Source organism: Xyrauchen texanus, chromosome 10 (genome assembly GCF_025860055.1).
Source record: "Xyrauchen texanus isolate HMW12.3.18 chromosome 10, RBS_HiC_50CHRs, whole genome shotgun sequence".
Classification (NCBI taxonomy): domain Eukaryota; kingdom Metazoa; phylum Chordata; class Actinopteri; order Cypriniformes; family Catostomidae; genus Xyrauchen; species Xyrauchen texanus.
Window position 1 is genome coordinate 33162774 of NC_068285.1, and position 17180 is coordinate 33179953.

General features: G+C 38.3%; 1 protein-coding gene across 2 annotated transcripts in view; it reads right to left on the minus strand.

The window, feature by feature from the left end:
- atxn1a (ataxin 1a) overlaps positions 1–16293 on the minus strand; it is a 126473-nt gene extending 110180 nt beyond the window's left edge. For both annotated transcript variants that reach the window (XM_052135426.1, XM_052135425.1), the window contains exon 1: positions 16130–16293. The gene's annotated coding sequence lies outside the window, so the exon portion shown is untranslated. The remainder of the gene's footprint in view (positions 1–16129) is intronic.
- Between the last annotated feature and the right edge of the window lie 887 nt (positions 16294–17180).

Consider the following 17180-nt stretch of genomic DNA (forward strand, 5'->3'; position numbering starts at 1 on the left):
GGAGAATGAAATTCAATAATTTTCACTGATATGCACTTTATATTTATATTTAATTTAAAATGATACAAAGTAGCTTAATAAAAAGCATTATTTAAAATATCCTTAAACATTTTTACTAATACATTTTTGTGAATTAGGAGTGCAAAACTACTTCACTGAATTATTTTTGAAACCTCATTTGAACATTGCATAATACAAAATTATTACTGTGTGACACGTCAGGTTTTATTATTATAATATAATGCGTGTCTCAAACAATAATTTGCGTTATACAAAAGTATAATATTACTGTCCTATTTACTTCTGTCTTTAAATCACAGCCTTTTGTGGAATAAAAATCACATATGACAAACTCATTATTTTGATTAATTCTACAGCCCTGAAGGATCATGTAATTACTCTACTGATGCACTCTATGAAACTGAACGGCCAAATTAAAGCACATCAAAATCATCACAATATTCACGAAATTGGTAAATTTGACATCTTCAGCAAAATTATCTCGATTATATAATTAGTATTCAATATATTTGCCCAGACCTAGTATAATGTCAACAGGGTATGCATCTGGACTTGCCGATTCAATCCAAGTGACCAAAATATTTAAAAAATCTCCTTTCTGAGTCAGACAGCAAAACCTTTTAGCCTCCCCATACTCCTCTGCAAACAGTTTTTCAACATTGCATCCATGGAGTGCCCTAGATCTGAACTAAAGGTCCCGAAACCTTTCAAAATCAGTGAAGACTCTTATATATATAACAGCACAACAGCAGTTAGAACTCCCTCGCCAAAAATACAGGAAACAAATAAGAAATAATGAAATGACCCTCAAAATAATCTTGTTGACGGTGGGGTGACAACACAAGATACGAGTGATTCTTCAGACAGAACCTGTTTAACAGAGCGAAGCTATATTTCAAATAGCTACCCGGTGACCTGAGCATACATGTCATGTGACCAACCTTGTGATTTTTATCAGGATGGATATTCAAGACCTGCAGGCTTAAGGTGAAAAATGCTTTACTATAGTCATTTTGTTGTAGGTCAGTGGTTTTCTTTTTCTCACAATATTGGATCTAATAGATTAGATCCTTGCATTGATATTTTTATTTTATGTGCACACTCATATTATTAAATTCAGTTCAAGACGCAGGTTAAAAAGAGTTAACTTTGAAACCGACATTTGTCAGTGCAGAAATAGATGCTTCTATGAGGCACTGGAGAAAATTCAAGTGAACTGTGTGAGAGAGATTTACAATATAATGCCAATTCACACTTTCTCAAACATGTATTGAATTGAGAAACATGAATTGCGATGTGTATCGTTTAAAAAACAAATGTGTGCATGAATAGACTAGGTAAAATGTGTGAGTGTATGTACCAGACATGTCAGGGGCCCTCATTTGTTGTCTCTACAGGTCCCTGTTTGCGGTGACAATGCTTATGTAATAATGGATGCTGAGACAGACACACAGACTCACACTGGAGAGTTTCTTGCATTCATGGCTGTTCAACACTGTTGCTCCTTCATGCACACTGGGTCTAAGGATATCTGGTGAGATATGAGGCCATCTGGAGCCCAGCCAACACACCAAGTCCTTAAAACATTCTCAAATCCCATGGGGGAACGCAGGCCCTCTGCGATCAACAACAGCCATGGTTGAAAACAAGAGAGATGTGTATGTGTGAGGAAAAAAGCAAAGACATTTTGTAGAAAGGATAGGGCAGTTGTCTATTAATTAGGGATGGAACGATATATTGAATTTCGAAATATCACAAACCAAAACAAATAATGAACCATACTAAGACCAAATTAGATATTTCAATACTGCGTCATTGTTTTCGGTCCATGTGATCATGAATGAAATGACCCTGTAAAGTGATCAATGGAAAGGAGGAGTCGAGAACCGGCTTTTCAATATAAATAATAGTTTAATGATCAAATTAAAAGACAACATAAACAAACACATGACGGACATGTCCGTAAACGATCTCTCTCTCCCGCACAACCCTCTGCAGTCGACCTTTATCCCTCTCGGGGGCTTGATTAGCCTAATACGGGACCGGGTGTGTAGGATCACGACCTAGCCCCACCCTCCATTTTTGTTTTAATTGTTTATATGTAAAACAGGTAATCAGGTCCAAAATGAACACTTGCCAAGTCCAAATTTGGTTTGTAAACTTTCTAGGAATCACTAAATAATACATGGTTGATATTGCAATATACACAATAATGATATTCTGACACTGTTTTTTGAGTGGTCGACCGATATAATGCTGAGGCCAATAAATCGGCCCATAAATTTTCCCGTTTGGCCGATTTGTTTCTTGAGTGTGCAGAGAATCGCCTGCTTGCACGTGAAGTGACTGAGATATGTAAACAACCAGTAACCGACCAGTCACAGTTAATTTTGTTGTTATGTGCCATCGTGTTTCTACAATAATAGACCGGTGTGCAACACAGTCTCATTTAAACCGTCCGCATATCAGAGCCACGGCAGACACGTTTGAGCACGTAAAAGTGCTCGCCTGTTTCATTCTCCCACTCTCTCCTCAACAGATCACTGTAACTTTCAACTGTCTTGTCTAATGATAAAAAGGAAAATATCAATCAAACTAATATAAATCTTCCTCTGAAGCATGTATTCTAACAGTCTGTCCTCAACAGTTCCCTGTCACTTTTCTAATGATAAAAGGCAAACATAAATAATGCTTATTTTATATACCATCTGCAAATGTGCAGATATTGCATTTAAACATATGTATTTCACAAACCTCACCATAGTTTTCTTCCTGTCGATCTAATATCTTCCTCTGAAGTGTGTATTCTATTAGCCAGAATCAAAACTTCAGGATCAGGATCAAAAGTTCCTCAGATTCACAAATCATGAGGGCAATCCAAGCAGGCAACAAGGCCATTTAAACTGTCAGGAGATTGCTGCTCGCGCTGGATACGCACAAGCCTGTGAGTGCAACCAAAGTCTTTCTAGCAAGTCAGTCCACTGTTGCTCTCAGGAGGCTATTTGCAGTCATGACAGTGCAGCAAGATTACGATCAAAGAACATATTTCAAATCAGCAGTAAAATCTGACATCACTGGTATCCTAAATGGTGCTTCTTTACCTCGGATTATGCTAAAAGACAAAAACACACAATTTTCCCAGCTTTTATAGCTAATGCGCGTTCTCTAGTTGATTGACAGGCGATGTCTGTATCTAAAATGTGATTGGATCTTTTACCTGGAAGTCAGGACTTCCTATCTACATCTGTTGACTGTTGGCTGCAGTTCAGCATTCAAATTTTTCACATTCACTTTAATAGAAGTGCCCCATCACTGATAAATAGTCTCTGGTGCAACTTCAAATAAAAGCACTTCATGTGTGCTCAGTAAATGTCTTATTCACTATGCACTATATGTACATTCTCTAGAACTTCATGTAGTGACGCATTCCTGGCATTAAGCCACCGATTCAACAATGAGGAACAAAATCACAATCCAACAATGAGGAACAAAATCACAATCCTGACATTTTTAATTTTTTTTTTGCAAGGGATGCTGCAAATCCCTTGCACAAGGAGTGGTGGTGGCGTAGTGGGCTAAAGCACATAGTTGCTTTGGCTAAAAGCGTCAGCCAAATGCATAAATGTCAATGTAAATCCAAATGAAACAATAACCTCCTGTCTGATGCAAATATATGGTATAACAGCTTTCATGGACACATAAATATGTGTTTTCAGGAAATAATGCATAATACAGTTTCATGGCTAGTAAAAATATGTATGGCCAGTACGTTTTCTCAATATATATTTAAAATATTTTCCCCAAAAATCTACATATTTTCTAAAAAATGCTATTTTGCTGATATGGTAAAAAGTTCATTTTGGACCCTGTATGTAATGCAACTGAACTTTGACCCTACAGTTAATAGCTATCAGACTGCTGCTAGGTACCAGGGATAAGGGGCTCTCCCAGCTTTAGTCTCACCAATGACCCAACTATTTTCCATACAGCATATTGGTTGAAGCTCACAATGTTGCCTCTAGCCTGCACAACACGTACAGAATCAAACACAAGAGGCCCAAAATAACTCTTCCCTGCAGACTCTTCCCCCTATGAACTGCAGAGTACACACTTGTTTGAGACACAAGATAAACACGTTCAAATGCATTTTACCAATGTGCACATATAAACACAAGGTGTCACAGACCCACTCAAGCATAAAGATCCTTGACAGTACATTCTGAAGATGAAAGATAGAAAGTGGGGCATAGGAGATGAAAAAAATAAAAATAAATCAACTGCAGTGGTAGAAACGAAGAAATATTCTCCCCCTCCCATTCACATAATTAAAAACACACAAACACAGCTCTGCTTTATTAGGCTACACCGTCCCATTCAAAATTAATGTAACCAGGGAAAGGAGCCAGTCTGGCCTGCAGAAGCACAGAGAAGCACTAGGTCAATTGATAAGTAATCGCAAAAAAGATATAGGGTCTTTTAATTAACTATAAGAGAAACGCTGCACAGTTGAAACTAACAGAGCAATGGATACGGCTAAGCCCATAAGATGAATTCCCAAATTAGATGCAGTGTTACAGAGCTTTTCAACTGACCTAACTAATGTAAAAACAATTCTTATCAGTCACAAATACCCTTGGGCATTTTACTCCTGGCAATCAGTAAATGTGATCACATAGCAAGTCGCTGTTTAGTTGGTTGCTAGTAAGAATTCCTACTCTACTGGCAAATCACTTGACCTCTAATGCACTCCCATTAGTAGTTAACACATTGCGTTTCTGGTCATTTGCATACAGTTTTAACTAATTCAACTTCGCTGCATTGCTAACACTCATGTCTTTGTCACTTATGTTGCCTCAAACCACCAACTATTATGAAAATGAATGAATTCCAGTTGAGTAGTCACTTCAGATCTATTTCAGTGTGAATGCCTCTTGAGTCATTTGGTCATAGTGACTAATTGTAAGAGATTCAAACAAAAGAGGTTGAAAAGTTAGACTCTGAACATGTGACTTGGTACATAAGATATGTTTTTTCTGAGCAGTACATATCTGACCAAAGTAGTAAAGCAGCAAAATATTATGAAACGGTTGTGTGCTACACTTGGCAAACAGACTTGAGATGGAGAGTTTTTGTTGCAAGAATTTAATAAGAACTTGCTAATTTAGCAACTTCTGGGGAGTAAGACAAAGGTCTAGAGGACATCATCTGCAAAAATATTTCACAGAGGAAAGTATTTGGAAACAGTTATGTTCCCTTGTCTTTGGACTTGAAAGTGTGAAGCCTTGGAGATAAAAGGCAAGGAATCTCTTTGTGCTCAAAGCAGTCTATCCTTGAAATTGTGAGTCTACCATATAATGTTTCTCCAAGGGTGGGTTCTGTTAGAGAATTCTCAAAAAACCCTGGCTCCTCTGTGAAGCCATTCAAAGTCAAATACTAAAATGTATACAGTGCTGTTCTGTTCCACAACACAGCCCAATATTTAACCCCGGACTCTCTCCCTAACCAGCAGAGAGGAAAAATCCAGAGCTTGGCTTGTACTCAAATGTTGTGGAAACCATTATGAATAGGTTCCTGAGAACACAGGCAACAGATTCAAATCCTTTTCCAACAGAAAAAAGATGAACCTCCAGCCCCATTCTGGTATGCCTATTGCTGATGTAATCTCCAGAACAACAGGAGAATGCTCAGCAAAAGAACTGTCCTTTCAGAATGGCCAACAAATTGCCTTGGTGTGGAACATGTCACCAAAGCATAGTTCAGAAACACTTTCTCTATGATCCACCTACAATCAGATCTCCTTCAAGGTGCTTCCCTGTTTATGGGCATCCTGTTAAGGTCATCTCTTTGCCCATTGTCAAATAGCAAGTATTGAACCATAACTCCTTCAAGTTGATTGGGTCCTACAGTCTGAGAGATCCATGAAAAGCAGCAGCTTGCATCTAGTGCCATTATGCATCTCGTAAAGGCATTAACAATAATTACAACTATCGCAATGAACATGGGAAGGTGTCAGACTGGCTTGGTTTACAGTAACATCCATGGCTGGTGCTTCACTCAGTCATACCATGCCAATCTACTTATAAGCACATCATTAATTTACATACATTAACATCCAGTTAGTAAAGCACTACACACACTGAAGGTTGCATTGAAAGCTCAGAACTGACATGTCATGTCACATTAGCAAAACTAGAAGAATCCAGAGTGACTGTGACTTTGTCAAGAAAAACATGTTCCTGATCTGGATCAACATCTTTGTGTCAAAAAAATATAATTCTAACCCTATTCCAAGCCCTAACCTTAAACTACCCCTAAAATCACAGATAAATTACTGGTTGATAAGAATGTTGTCCAAGGCCCAAACCCAGACCTAACACTAACCCTGACCCTACCCCTGACCCTAACCCTAAAATCTGTTTGACAGAAATGTTGATCCAGGAACAAGTCCAACTAATAATAAATAAATATCAATCACCATGGATCTTAACCACTTAAATGGAAAATTCACCCAAAAATGAAAATTATTTTATAATTTTCTTTCATCATTTACCAAAAATCACATAAAGGCAACATAAAAGTAATCCATATGACTCCAGTGGTTAAATCCATGTCTTCAGAAGTGATATAATAGGTGTGGGTGAGAAACAGATCAATATTTAATTCCTTTTTTACAATAAATCACCACGTTTTACCAGCCCCAACCAGTAGGTGGCTTAATGTAAAAGTGAAAGTCACTTCCACACCACAGTGTTACATAAATATTTATCTGTTTCTCACCCACACCAATCATTTCACTTCTGAAGGTATGGATTTAAATACATTTAGTCTTATGGATTACTTTTATGTGGCATTTATGTCCTTTTTGGGCCTTCTGAGTCCTGGTCACCATTCACTTGCATTGTGAAGACCAACAGAGCTGAGATCCATCCATCCATCCATCGTCAACCGCTTATCCTGTGTACAGGGTCGCGGCAGAGCTGAGATATTCTTCTAAAAACTTTATTTGTGTTCAGCAGAATAGAGAAAGTCATAAACATCTTGGATGGCATGAGAGTGAGTAAATGATGAGAGAATTTTCATTTTTGGGTGAACTATCCCTTTAACCAAACCATCGCTTTTTAGATTATAGAAAAATACTCATGCTATAGGATAATGAATATGCCCCACCCACAATTGTCAAGGAAGGGGTAGCTAAGAATGTGAGGACAGCAAGGGCCTTTCTGCAATTAGCTAGGAAATGTTTTCTGTTATTAGAAGGTGTTTTCTCAGGAGATGGATACCAGGCTGCATTCAAAATGCTCCTTGTTGGACAAGAAACCTTACTGCTGAACAAACCCTCTCGGTGCCTTTCCCACCAAGGCTCCTCCACTTTCTCTCAAACTGTGAATAATCAAATAAATAAATAGCAATTCTGGACATAACATGAAATGTTTAACAGCAGCACAGGCAAGGCTGTAGTATATATTTGTGTGTCTGGGAAAAAATGTTCAAGAGGCGATATCCAGTGACAGCTACAATGAGACTTTATTTTACAACGCTCAATATGGATTTCCATTATGTCCTTAGTACAGAGTACATAAATGGTTCCCCATCATGGTAAATTCAAAGAGTTGACAACATAATATCATTTGCATGGTTCATAACAGACTTGTTGCAGCCTAGTTTTGTATGACACTTCTGTTGATACGCAATGCCATGGCCCAGTGAACTTTATTGGGGTGACCTCATGGCCATGAACTTGATTTGGATGACCTCATGGATACTCTGTCAGATATGTAAACACAGAGATGTTCTTCAGAATATCCAGACAAGCTTCAAGTTCCTGGTAAACCAATGCAAAGTGCAAGCTGGGAAGAGTAGACCTTTTTGAACAAGTGTAGATCTTACGGAAGTACCCTCACTAAATTAAGACTTTTAAATGGAAAAACTGAACTGGAGCATACAGGAAATTAAATGGAATGACAAACAAACTGCCAATGTTGTTTTCTTTTTTTATTCGAAAGTCTGGATATGCCACTCCTGATCATTCCAGCATAATTTAACCCCTGGTAAAAGTATACAAGGGTTAGCGATTGCAAAGTATAGCTTGTTCCAAAATCAATAACATTTTCATGCCTTGTAGAACCATTTGCCCTTTTGCATTCAGTTTCTGCCATGGCAGTTTAGGTTGGGTAATGATAAAGAGAGAAGTACCATACAAAATTAGATAGCTGGACTTTCCCTATGCAGTATTTTTGGGTAAATACTCTCTCTGTCACTGTTGAAACCTGTTATAGTATTTTACACGGTGGCCTTCAGATTAACCTCATTCATCTGTGTCAAGGCTGATCAGAACAGTGCCTGCTGCTCATTCAACCTGCAAACCTCCTCATCCCAAAGCTGTTTCAGCGTACTGACAGCTGTTGACTCTGTACAAAAGTCCAGGAGATGGCCTATTTATCTAGAACCTTCAGATTTATCACTGACAGGGTTTTTGGAGCTTAGTTCTTAAGCTAAGATCTAAAATAGCGTTTAACCATTATAAGCGATGATTGCCCTTGCAAAAGTAGCCACCATGACGACATATTGTTCTTTGTGTTTGACATTTCTATGCAGTTGCTAAGGTTTTTGAAGTGTTTTTAACGCAATGGTATGTGGTTACTTGTGTTCTGAATGGTTGCTAGGTAGTTACTCACTGGCCCAAATCAAAAGAGCCCACCCCAAGTTCTGGTCCCTGTATATGGCTTGAGTCCCTGTTTCATTGTCTAGGGTTTTCCCACATTGAACACAAGCTCAGAAACATATTGTTGGAGGGATTTGTGAAAAAACATAAATAAATGAGCAATAGAGATGTGAGATGTAGGAATGCTTGTCTGGCTGCCTCCTCAGAGAGCCTCTCTGGAAAGACTTTATGGGATAACTCCACAAGAGGAGGAGAGTGTCTCTCCCTCTAAACACCGGCAAGTCTCCACCGATCGAATGACATCACTAAAGAGGGGAAATGGGATGGAACTGGGGTGGCTGTTTAGTTGTTTTATCTCAGCACCCAGTATTTTGCTTTGCATCACCCTGCTTTTTCTCTGTTGTGTCTCCCATTCATCATAACCACACTTCATCTGTTCAAGGCCAACCTTAACTTCAGGAAATTCCTTCAAACTACTGTAACTGCACTAAGTACAGCTTGAAATAAATTCCCTAAGTCCCTGCACCCAGCCCAAAAACTTTGTGTATTTCCACAAATTTCATGTTCTGTCCACACGATAGCTAAGGTGAGTGGTTGCTAGGGACTGCAAGGCCCAGCAGAAGCTGTAAGATGTAAGATGGGCCATAGGTCTCTAAGGGTGTGCTGTATAATTGTCAGTAGCAAAAAATAAATAATAAGTACCATGTTACCCTGTTACCCTGGGTTTTTTGGACTTGTACCACTCAAATTCCATCCAAAAACAATCCTATGGTATATACTGTACCAATATACCATGGTATTACCATTTGACACAATAGCTGTACGATGGTATGTTTACTGTACTGTACCCCATGCAAGAAAGGGGGCAGGAGTTGCAAGGGTGGGCTGAGCTTGTTATAAAACATGGTATTACCAGGGTACCATGTCCAAAAATGGTGGTGTTATAGCACTCAGTGGTACTTTTTTGTTAGCTCATTTTTGGAGCCAGGCCTGGGTATTGCACATCATCTAAATAATAAAGCATGAATAATAAGGAAAGAATATATCATGCCAAAAATAACAGTGGTAAGGGTGGATTTTGGTATTCAACAGATTGTTTGTATCCATGCAGTTTTCCTGTTATTGAATTCCTCTCTCTTTGCGTATCCTCCTTTGTGCTGGATGTATTCCATTCTGATACCCACTGTGAGACATGTGCTGCTTGGCAGGTCCCTATCCATCACTTTCACCTGACAATGAGAACACTCATTCACCATCCAGCAATCTTCAGACCTCTGTTGGCCAATCCTCACAGAATCTGAAGTGGGGGTCTGAAGGTCCAACTGGTCCTATTTATCTGCCAAGTGCATCAGGAAGAATGGCATTCTGCCACCGAAAGAATGGTCATATTTTTTTAATATTTGTTAGAGTTTGTAACTCTAAAGCTGGTAAAATTCTTCCAACTGTCCTTTGTTTGTCAAGTATATGCAAAACAAGCTAAATTACTGCAGCTGCATAATGTAATACATTTCAGAAAGAAAGAAAGAACACTCTGCTTTCTTTTGAAGCAAGAGAAGAGATAAAATATTCAGCTGTAACACACTTATATACAAGCACATTATCACATTTGAATACTAAAAGAATTATAACAGATATGAAACTGACAATATAAAGTCTAAAAATAGGTGGGCAGTTTTATCATGTTTTCCCACCAAGTTCCTCATAACAAGAAAGGCAATTCAAGAGAAAACCTTCACTGTGAATACCATTAAATATAAATGAAGGCCAACTGTTGTGATAAAAAGGTTGAGAGACATGGATGTACACTAACATCAAGCACACAGAGAACTAGCTTTGTATACTGCCTCAATAATTGACTTATACATAATGTTTTTGCAATATCCATTGCAAATTGAGCTTTTCAGACTGGCGTTTTCCTGAGGGTAGTTATACAAAGAACCATCGTCCTCTTTATCGCTGATGAACTGCATTAAAGACAATGATTGTGCTCCTTAAGGCTTTCAGTAACAAGACTGGCTTCAAGAGTGTTTTTTTTTTCACTGTGTTCCAAACCAGTTGCACATGAGTGAAAAGCTTTGCTGTTCTTTGTTAATTCCATGGATAAAGAGTGGCATCAATAGTGGCTCTACTGTCTGGATATGCCCAGAGGGAGCAGCTAGCATTCTGATATCCACACCAAAGGAGGACAGCGACCCATAGAGGGGTCATCGTCCCCCCACACTGACACAGAGCTGCTCCACAATTCACACTCTGCCATTCAGGACTTCAGGCATTGATTCCCTTTATATCTGACTCTGTCACATCTTCACTATAAAGCCTCAGATATGTTGACTGACAAGACCCAATACTGCATTCAAGTGCACTTGGTAAGCTTCTTCTTCCAAATTAGGCAGTCAATATAATGATAATGACTTCAAGTCGGAAATATAATACAGATGTAGCCTTAACAAATAAACAATGAGCAAACTGACAGGCCCTTGTTTCTGTTGTAAAGGAAATAAGCAAACTGAATATGCTTGCATCGCTTTTTAGAATGTATATGACTTATTTATGCATGATAGTAAACAAAAAAATGCATTACACAAGATGTGAAGGGTGAGTCATCAGCTGAACATTAGTTGACTTCAGTGCTGTTGTAAGCAACACTTTAATATTACTGAAGTATGGCTCTGGAAATTGCAAATCAGTCACTTGAATCAACTGTAGAATTGACTTTGGCCATTGTTGGTGTTGACGCTTTTGAAATCACAGCTCATAAACTCATCAACGATAATTCAGAAAAAGATAATCTGAAAGTCATTTTCATGCACATAACTCGAAATTACAATATGCCCATGCCGCTTAAAGGCATGACCCTATTATTCTTGACTTTCAAATACTTAAAATAACTTGCCGGTCTAGAAGTCATATGTATGTTACTCTCTGAGCTAATGCAGCACTGTAGAGCTTGATTTGACAGGAATTCTAGAGGCTTGAATGTGATTTATTCATACAAGTGCTTTATTTTAACTATTCAAATAATGAACAGAATCAACTGCTTTTGGATGGATGAAGAGATTCATTAATGAGACTGAAGCTCCACATTATGCAATACGCAAATACAGTCTGAGAAGTCAACACTTCTGCTGAACACTGAACAGTTTCAAGCAAGTTTACAATCATTGCATTGTTCTGAGGTAAAACGAAAGCTTCTCTCCGTCACGGGGAGTCACACGGAAGATGAGCAGCCTGCACACTGACATCCACTCACTGAAGAAAGGAATGTTTTTCATCTCAATATAAAAAAAAGCTCTTGAGCGCTGGAGTACAAAAGCAGGTTAGGCACATGTACTGCACCCATGGAGAGAGAGCAAATGAATAGAGCTTAGATGAAAGAAAAGAACTATAAAGGTCTGGAACAGCATTGCTCATTCAATCCCCATCTCCTCCCTTTCCTTTCCTCATTCCCTTCCCTATAGTCTCTCCCTACTGCTAGACTTTGACACTGTGAAAGGACGCTGAACTCTTAGAAGTGTTACAATGTAATGTCTCCTTGAAGTATTACATTCAAGGTCTAGAAACGTGGACTGTAGGAATGTGCAAAACAACATCATTTCAAAATCGATTCATCGGTGGGTTGCCAAACACCCTGTCTACATTGGAAGTGAACGTTGCATCAAAAGCAAATAGCCTAGATCCCATTATAAATCAATAAAGCATATTTTGCACCACGCCGACAGTAAAGGCTTGTCCCATTCAATTTTAAGTTAGCTAGCGCTAACTTAGCCAACAAGACAAAAGCTGTGTCCAAATGACACACTATACACTGTGCACTTACAAAATATACTATGCACTCAGCCGTGTAGTGTCCAATTTTCCAAATGGAACACTTAACAATTTGTTACTACATGGAAGCGCTCGCAATTTATTAGCTGATGGAAGTGATGTTTCAAGCGCATGTGATGTGTTGTAGGTAGCGTTAGCGCATTAGCCAACCTCAGTTCAACACTTGTTTCTCAAACAACATACATATTCACACAGCATGGAGTGATGGTAAAACATTATACTTATAAATACAAGGACATTTCACAAGCTGCTACATTCTTATTACACCTGTTTCATCAGATCTGCAATGTAGCCAGGTAACCCCCCCTTCCCGTATGTACGGCAAGCATACTCGACTCGCACCCTTACACAAAAACTGCTATGTGATACTCTTTAGGACAGTCAATGACAGGCACATGTGCAGACAATGCACAAGGACACTAATCATCTAGTCGGTTCCTGGATAACTACTTGGCCATAGTAACCCATCTCTAGTGGATTGTCATTCCTCCAATTCCAATCCAAGAAGGCAGCTTTAGCCAAGACAGTCAGAGCTCTTAATGTTGAGTAATGGTGAAAAAAAAGTCCATAACATGAATTTGCCTTTTATGCTGCAGAACACTGTGGCCCAGATCTAGAGTTCATGGCCTGAGAAGGAGTGTACTTTGAGAGCTTGCCTGGATAGGCCTAACTTAACACTCATTTTCCAACAAAGGGTGAAATCTGGTTGACTCCAGCTCCACCCCTTCAATGTGTAAACAAATTTCTGGTCCAGCTGGCTCTGCTCACCCATTGGCAGATACTGTCTCTGTCAATCACAGAAGTATTACGTAAGCAGTGTCTGCAGGTAGAGGTGTGTCCCTCCATTGGCACTCTAGCATGTAAATTTAGACTTACCTGCACCTATCACAAGCTCAGTTGTGTACGGCAAACTCAACTCCACAGACTTTGTCATAGTTTTAAGAGGAAAAAATGGGCACTTCAGAAGTGGCAGGTGTGTGCGTGTAGTTTGTCGAAAAAAACTGAACAAATGAGCAGACACAACAGAGCATTTGTGATCAGGCCATACTTGGTGTCTTAATTACTACTACTCATTAGCATTTAACAATAAATGGTGCTGGGGCCATCAAAAAGAGATTTGCTTACTGAGTTATGAAGCACTGAGCAATTCCCTTCCACGCAAAACCCTCTGAAAAATAATTCACTGCATAATCAGAGCAGACAGCTAAGTCCCCAAGTACAAGTTTGCAAAGGGCAGCCCGTGCGGGTGGAAATGTTTTACAAACATACAGAAAAAGAGGAAATACTAATCCAGCCACTCTCAGAAACAATAGGATTTTCATTAAAAGCCCAAGGATTTCTTAATCATCCAAGAGCCTTGGAAATGTAAACTAATAATAAGCATGATAACTGAGCATGCAACAACAATACTCAGCAGAACACTGAAACTGAAGCACAGTGACCATGCAAAAAATCTGCCTTTATTTATGTACTGTGTGTACTGTTTATTCAGCCCTTCAGGAACAACAATGCCTCTACATTACATTTTTTTTGCTACATTTTAACAGTCCTATGAGCTGTAAACCTGCACACAATGAACTGAATTGAACTGTGGCAGCTATATTTTGCAGAATATAAGAATAGAATAGTGTATAGTATAGTATAGTATAGTATAGTATAGTATAGTATAGTATACCTGTAAATGTACTACACAGTACAGTATAGTGTTTTACAGTATAATATTTTTTTAGTATATGTTGCGACTGTCATATGAGCCATAAATGTCCACAATAAACTTAATTCAAAGTCTAGGCTATAAGACAAATAGTGTATGGTATGGTACAGATCATTTTAGTATAGTGCAGTATAGTGTAGTATAGTATAGTATAGTATTAGTATACTTTTAAATGTACTTTACAAAATTGTAAAATCAGTGTATTATATTATAGTACAATATTATTTATTATGTGCTGCAACTGTAATATGAGCCATAAGTGTGCACATTCAACTTATTCAAATTCAAAGTCTATGAGATGAATAGTGTATGGTACATATTATTATAGTATATAGTAAAATATTAGATTAGTAGACATGTAACCTACTGTACATGTACTATACTGTATAGCATTTTATAGTATAATAATATTAGAAGTGAAAAACCTGTGCACAGTGAACTCAGTTCATACGATATATTTTGCATAGTATAGTATATTATAATGTTGCATTAATGTGCAAGTACAGTACTGTATATGCTGCAACTCATGCATGAGCCATAAATACATTTATGTTCATTTAAAGTTAAGACTATAAGCTGAATAATTAAGTATGGTGCACAAATAAAAGTATAGTATAGTATTAGTATAGTATAGTATAGTATAGTGTTGTAAAGTATAGTATAGAACAGTATAATATAGTACAGTATAGTACCTTATAGTATAGTATAGTAAGTACAGTATAGTATAGTACAGTATAGTACCTTAGAGTATAGTATAGTAAGTATAGTATAGTATAGTACAGTATAGTACCTTATAGTATAGTACATTATAGTATAGTATAGTTTAGTATAGTACAGTACTACAGTATTGTAGACTTGTATAATGATACTCCTAAAATAAATATCATATGTGCCTCGGGCTGACTCCACAAACTGTTTACATAACCACCGAAAAAGTGTTTGGTTTAATAAAGCAACCAAAGCCGGCGTTGCACATCGGTCAAAATGCGTACAGTAGTACTACCAGCATCGCAAACACATGAGATATACACAGCAACAGCTCATTATATAACCAGCAGAGATGAACTAAGTGACATCACAACGGGATTTACTCAATGACTGTGTTTCCCAGACAGTAAGCTTCCTACACAGACAGTATTTTGGGGTATCAAAGGCGCGTTTGGAGTATTTTGGGGTATCAAAGGCAGCATTTTGAGGAATCATACGATATGATGCCCACAAATGCCGCTTTGGTAGGCATCTCACTAGGGTTTGAGACACAGCCTTGTTTAGTTTTACTAGTACGGGTTATACTCCATACAGATAATAATACACTTGCATGAGACGTGTCACCGTGAATTGAACGGTTCGAACGGGCTGAAACTAAACTCAACATCCTAACACTTCCGCGATTGTGTTTTCACATAAAAACCCTTCCAGAAACAGTGTTGACTCAGCAGAAGTGCGCACAGCTACGACAAGTGACAGTCTCTTAAAAAACAATACAACTGACTGGACATTAGGTTTCTGTTTAAATTACGGTTTAAAAATACACAGTCAAAGTCAACCAGAAGATATAAGAGGAGGCGGAGTGGAGCAGTTGCTCCAGCCCGAGCGAGAGCGCTCAATGCTCGGTCTCACGGCGCACAAGTAATCGCCCCGCTTCCCGTGCGCGACTTCAAAGTAGTTATATAATTTTTAATCGACATGACAAATACCACATAGTGCACGTCTCGCCCAGTCGATCACAGACATGTTGAGATAACAATCAGTGCAAATGTCACAGTAAATATTTTTAAAGGTTTTTAAATAAACGTCATACTCCTCCTGCGTACTTCAGTTCCCAGCCATATTATCCCCAGATAGCAACACAATCCAAAGGATGCAGAATGTTTGGTGCTGATTAAAAAAACAATGCATGCACTTACTGTACGGTATAGGTGGCAGGGAAGCGCGAGGCTCTCGGTGTTGCCAGGGCTCCGTGCGTTATCGCGCACTGCCGGTGGAAACGTCTCCCCTCCGCTAGTACAATGATGTCTGCTGCAGCGGAGCTAATAGCGCTCCGTAACACAACCTCCAGTGTGCGGGTGTGTGACCGAGAGAGTGAGTGTGTGGAGGCGTGCGTGCGAGCGTAAGTGTGTGTGAGTAGGAGTGTGTGTACTCCAAATATGGAGCAGTTGGCCGGCCCAGTTAGGGCAGATGGATCGGAGGTTATTCCATAAAAAAAAAACGCAGAAAAAAAAAAACTGACGTTTGTGGCTCCATAAACAAACATATTATATGAGGTTTTTAAGTACAATAATGTAATTGCTACTGATATAATAGACGTTGTATTGTACAAGAATACTGAATAGCCCTCAGTCTATAAACAAATATGAATATATGATCACGTGATGGTACACATCTTCTGATAACATTTTCTTATTTCAAGTAGTTCACTCAAAAATGAAACTATAAAAATAAAATAATTTACTCACTCTCATGCCATCACATGTGTATGACTTTCTTCTGCTGAACACAAATGAAGATTTTTAGAATATGATCTTAGCTCTGTAGGTCCATACAAAGAAAGTGAATTGTGAGCAGAACTTTGAAGCACCAAAAAGCACATAAAGGCAGCATAAAATTAATCTGACTTCAGTGGTTAAATCTTCTAAAACTATATACAGTATATATATATATATATATATATATATATATATATATATATATATATATATATATATATATATATACATGTTCAAGTATATATATACTTGAACATGTGTGACTTGCTGATATATATATATATATATATATCAGCAAGTCACACATGTTCAAGTCACAAGCAAGCTCAAGTCTTAACCATCAAGTCTCGAGTCAAGTCTCAAGTGCAGTGCAGACAAATCAAGCAAGTAAAGTTAAGTCAAGTCAGTGACTCACATCAAGCAATTCAAGTCGAGTCCTGATAAGTTTCAAGTCAAGTCGATTCAAGCCACA